This window comes from Mastomys coucha, unplaced genomic scaffold (assembly GCF_008632895.1).
Source record: "Mastomys coucha isolate ucsf_1 unplaced genomic scaffold, UCSF_Mcou_1 pScaffold6, whole genome shotgun sequence".
In the NCBI taxonomy this organism is placed as follows: Eukaryota; Metazoa; Chordata; class Mammalia; order Rodentia; family Muridae; genus Mastomys; species Mastomys coucha.
In genome coordinates, this window is record NW_022196912.1 from 15,268,764 (window position 1) to 15,274,904 (window position 6,141).

Consider the following 6,141-nt stretch of genomic DNA (forward strand, 5'->3'; position numbering starts at 1 on the left):
GTATGGAGCAAAGCACTTGTGGATCTTTTCCTGACTTCACTGTCAGCAGGAGGACTCTATGTCTAAGGCTGGCATTTCCCAAAGTGGGCAAGATGTGTGTACGACAAACAGAAAGTGTGTAAGAGAAACTGACTATTCCTTCTCTTCAAGAGTCCTGGCATATATTAGTTCCCTGAAGTCTTGTGATCAAAAAATGTGTTGATCTAAAATATAGCATTTCTCAACTTTGCTTGGCCACCATTGTTGATGCTCATATATAACACCTATTAATTAATGTGCAGCAAAAATCCCTGACTCATAGCTAGAGAACTATAGTGGGCCCTCTCCATGCTAGTTGGTCTGAGGAGAAAGACAAATTCACTTCCAAAGAAAATCTCCTTGCTCTAACTAACTTGCTTTATTCCTAACTAGAGTAACACCAATGTCCCATGAACTTTCAGTCCATGAGTTGGGAACAATATTACTTATCTCAGCTATTTCTTTGCCTCCCAAGGCCACATTCCACTGCCTCTCAGCTTTCTCCTGCCACATCTTCTGAGGGAAGGCTAGCCGATAGCTTCACACAGACTCGTGGCAGAGAGCAAAACAATTAAAATGGAGACCAGCCAAAGAAATCTGTGAAGCAGATGATAATATCAAATATACATTCAGTGCATTTTTCTGTGGTTCCTAAATGGAAAGAAGGATTTCTCCATTTTTAAACCTTCTGTTCCTAATTTTTAACAAATGGGCTTCTTGGAATGAGCACATTTAGAGATGGGAAGGAAAAAGATCTGTAATAAAAAAAATAAGTTTTAATTAAAGAGAATATCCTAACGAAAAAGTACCAAGCAACTTGCAAGTCTCAACTAAGGAATGGCCCTAAGTCTATTTGGGAAATTGTTCTCAGTGTATTATTAAGTGATGACGCAAATCACAAAACAATATAAACATTTTCTGTGACTGCAATAGACTTGGTGTTTGTTGAAAGAATAGATAAGCATAAAAGGAGAATGTAAGACTGTACTGAAGAGGCAGAAGACATAGCTCAGCATTTAAGAATAGTAGCTAGTCTTCCAGGAGACCATGGTTTGATTCCCAGCACACACACACACACACACACACACACACACACAAACACACACACACACATACACAAACACACACTCACACACTGACTCACTAGCATCTGTAACTCCAGTTCCAGCTCCTTCTTCTGGCCTCCACAGACACTATGCATGCATGTGGTATACATATAGACATGCAGGCAAAACATCCATATACATAAAATAAAATAACAAATATTTAACACCCAGGGCTCATGGACCCAGGTAGTCATCCTAGCCAGCTTACTCTACAGATCCTCTGTCCCTACCTCCAGTGTGCTGAGATTAGTGGCTCTCGGGATCCAAACTGCGGTCCTTTAGCTCATATGGCAAGCATTTTATCTGCTGAACCATCTCTCAGGCTCCCATGTTAGTCAAGAGTTCTATGGAGGAACAGAATTGATAGAATATATATAATTTATTAGAGTGACTTACAGGCTGTAGCTTGGCTATTCCAACAATGGGTATCTCCCCAAGGAAAGGCCAAGACTCCAGTAGCTGTTCAGTGCACAAGGCTGGATGTCTCAGCTGGTCTTCAGTCTATGCCGGAATCCTCTAGATGTAGATTCTAATACCAGGAATGTCTCAGCAGCGGGGAGATGAACTTGCCAGGGAGAATGAAGGCAAACAAGCAAACCTCAAAAGCTCCCTGCTTCCATGTCCTTTTCTTTGGGCTTCCATCAGAAGGTACAACTCAGATTTAGGGTGGGTCTTCTGACCTCAAATAATCCAATCAAGAAAATCCTTAATGTGCAAACCCTGTTCCTTGGGTTTTAGTTCATTCGAAATGTAGTCAAGTTGACATCCAAGATCAGCCATCAAATTTTCCGGTCTACCACCCATGTTATCTGTATAAAAATATCCAAGGACTGTGGAAGCAGTCCTCACAGACAAGATGAATCATGACAGTAGGCTGTATGGACCGCTAGCCTTGAAGGGAGGGACAATGGTCTCCATAACACTTAGTGTATGATGGACATACTGGGACACAATATTTGCCATAGATAAGATAAACAAAAAGGGGGCAACAGCAAGTCATGATCCTAAAGACAACAAGTATGTCCTAAGCCAGAATAAAAAACCTACAATAAGTTTCCTCGTCTTCAAACCCAGTACAAAGCCACCATTGCATCTTCCTGGCATGTGTCCTACTCACCAGCTAGACTTCTTTAAAAAAAAAAAAAAAAAAAAAAAAAAAAAAAAAAAAAAAAAAAAAAAAAAAAAAAAAAGTCCTTTCTTTTCTTAACCAGCTCTAAAAATTCCCAGAACTGTAATTTAAGTGTCTACTATGTAGTAGGTCTTTGGATTAAGTTCCCAAATGGGATCATAAATGAGGAGGTGGGAAGTTGTCACATCTACCATGGCTGGCATTTAACATGACTTGGGGAACCTAGGAATAAAGAAAAGAGAGACACACATACAGAAAAGCTGGAGTCAGAAGGGATATACTCACTCTGATGGAGTAGTGCCAACTATACAACAACCCAGAACCTCAGCTTGCTATGGATAGATAGGATGGGTAGCTAGTCTCAGTAGGGGCTCAGTCTTAGGTTGCAGTCATTGGGGGGTGGGGGGGAGAAACTGGGGTTGCTACTTTGTGCATATTGTCAAACGTTCACACTTAGACAAGAGGAAGACTTTGCCATCCCTCTGAGCCTCGCCTAGGCTTTGCCACTCTCTGTGAGTGTGATGCACTGGTGTCCTTGGCATGGCTGTGCCCGTGTCAACAATACACAATCCCTTGGGACATTACCCACTCCTTATACATCCACTCATGGCTTCCTTGACTCCAGCAGAAAGTCATACACATGATGGCAGCCTCCACTTGCCCTCTACCCCCCTGCCCTACTGAACACTTTCTTTTCATTACCACTAGGCCTTAAAGCTACCCAGTTCACCACCCAGCGAGCACACAGTCTTATATTCTTATATGCCTTAAGCAGCTCAATGACTGGGCCACTTCTTAAGCGCCATGTAGCTAACATTCTCCCCTCCAATATTCCTGGTTTATTACTTACTAAAATCTATATTCCATCCTTGCTGCCCCACACCCAGACCGACAGCCCTCCTGGGCCATGATCCCCAACTCTTGCTGTGCTCTCTCTTCTGCACCTCTCAGGCCTGGTCTTTCTCCTCTCCCAGCAACGGAGGCTCTATCTCCTCCCTCCTCCCTCAGTCCCTTGCCCAGGAATCCTAATATTCCACCTCTGTTTCCCTGCCCAGCCACTGGCCAACAGCAACTTTACCAATCAAAACCAACTCTGGGCAGGAACCCTCTGTGTCTTAGGTGTGGATTCTCATGCAAGTTTGGGGACCCAATTAACATAATACAAATGTTAGACCAAATCCACAGCACCACTGGTCTTTTGCAAATGTCTGCCCTTTCTCTTCCCAGGTCTCACCCCACAGTAGAGGCAAGCCAAGGAGTCCCTCTGGTTCTCAGGCTGTATCACAGTCCCCTCTATTAGTGAGTACATGGAGTAGGATGCATCAGGGACCAGGAGATTAGAAAGAAGCCCTCATGGTGGTCTAAGAGTGCTTGGAGGGCAGAGTCCTGCCTATGGTAAGGACAGGCTCACGCCATCTCTGAACTCCAATATTAAGCTCAACCCTGAAACAAGGCCTAACATGCCAAAATTCTTCACACAAAAATGATGTCTTAAATCAGATTTTGCTCATTCTGGCTTCCTTCAGATCCCCCCAAAAAAAGCATCTCAGAAAGTTAGTACATGTCAAGATTCCAAAAAATATACATCATTCATGTGTTTTTTTCCCACAAGAACCCTTAAGCTCCAAAAAAAAGAAAAATATAGTTAAACTTGTTCCCTGAAGGTATGCAAACATTCCCGACTTCCAAAGGCAGAAGTGTGAGAGTTTGACACAGACACAGAGGAAAATGTTCCCAATTCTGACTACTCTCAGTTTTACAGAGACAAAATCCCTGTCACAAAATCCAAGTTAGGGTTTTGTACATAATTCCCACTGAAGCTTGGGAGAGAACATAGTTATCTCCTTTACTACACACACACACACACACACACACACACACACACACACACACACACACGCACACACGCACGCGCACACATACACACTTATACATAATGAAGATAAAAATCTTTTTTTTAAAATCAACATTTTTTAGAAGCTTGAACAAAGGCACTAATAGACAAGCTATGAGGGGAAGCCCAAGGGGCCTCAGGTCTACACACACGCAAAAAAAAAAAAAACTACAGACAACCAAGGAATGCTCAGAGTGGGACACATAGTCTTGCCCTGGGAATGGCACACCAAGTGGGTATCCCGTGCAAATGGTCAGCTCCAAAGCAAGTAACTTTATACAGACCTGGCAGGTTGTTCTTCCATGCTTAGGAGTGTGTACATGCATGTGTGTGTGTGTGCGCGCACATGTGTAAACATACGTCTGTACAACAATTAAAAAGCAAGAGGTCATGAGTTTGAATGAGAGAAAGGGAGATGCATAGAGTAGCATGGAGGAAATGGGAATGGGAAAACGATGTACTTATAATCTCAAAAGGGTTAAAAATTATTTTTAAAAAGTGAAAAAAAAGGCACCAAGACTGCCCCCCCAAAGAATGCCCAGAATCCTCATATTAAAAATGATTCCAAATAAAGCAATGTTCTAACTTCTTAGAATAGCTGCGACGGTTTGTTAGTCACATTGAGGATGATAGGGGAGAGTGCTTGTTACCGTTTGAATGAGGACGTCCACCACACAGTGTTTCTTGAACAAAGCAGTTCCAAGCTGGTGGTGTTACTTAAGGAAGCTGTGGAACTTTAGGGCAAGAGATAGTCATCTGAGGGCAGGCCTTTGAGGGTTTAGCTCAGCCAGTTTGGGGCCTGAGCTCACTACTTCCTGGTTGAGCATGATGGGAATGACCTACAAGCTCCCATGACCACCATGGTAGCACCACCTTGACAGACTGTGTCTCCTAAAACAGTTAGCTAATCTGTCCTCCTCTCTCACTGAGAAGAGAGAAGTAATCACCCAGAGCCTCTGAAATAGAAAATGGTTCTAGTTAGATAACTTTTGAGGACAAAATAATATGCCTACAGGCCACAAGAATATTTTAAATGTCAAATAGAAATTTCTAAAGAATGGACAAAATGCCTTTTAATCAATAGATAAAGAACCTTCCTTTATAATAGCCAGAAACTAGAAATAATCCAGATGTGCTTCAACAGAGGAATGGATACAGAAAATGTGGTACATCTACACAATGGAGTACTACTCAGTTATTAAAAACAATGAATTTATGAAATTCTTAGGCAGATGAATGGATCTGGAGAATATCATCCTGAGTGAGGTAAGCCAATCACAAAAGAACACATATGGTATGCATTCTCTGATAAGTGGCTATTAGCCCAGAAGATAGGAGTACACAAAGTACAATCCACAAACCACAAGAAACTCAAGAAGAGGGAAGACCAAAGTGTGGATACGTCATTCCTTCTTAAGAGGGGGAACAAAATACCCATGGAAGGAGTTGCAGAGACAAACTACGGAGCAGAGACTGAAGGAAGGACAATCCAGAGACTGCTCCACCTGGGAATCCTTCCCATATTCAATCATCAAATCTAGACACTGTTGTGGATGCCAGCAAATGCTGGATGACAGGAATCTGATATAGCTGTCTTCTGAGAATCTCTGACAGTACCTGACCAATACAGAAGCAGAGGCTCACAGCCATCCATTAGACTGAGTACAGGGTTCCCAATGAAGGAGCTAGAGAAAGGACCCAAGGAGTTGAAGGTTTTGCAAGCCCTTAGGACGAAAAACAATATGAACTAACTAGTGCCCTCAGAGCTCCCAGGGACTAAAACTTCAACCAAAGAGTATACATGGTGGGACTCATGGCTCCAGCATCATATGTATAGCAGAGGATGGTCTGGTTGGTCATCAAGGGCAGGAGAGGCCCTTGGCCCTGTGAAGGCTCTATGCCCCAATGTAGGGGAATACCAGGGCCAGGAAGCGGAAGAGGGTGGGTTGATGAACAGGGGGAAAGGGGGAGGGGGAGGGAACAGGGTTTTTTTG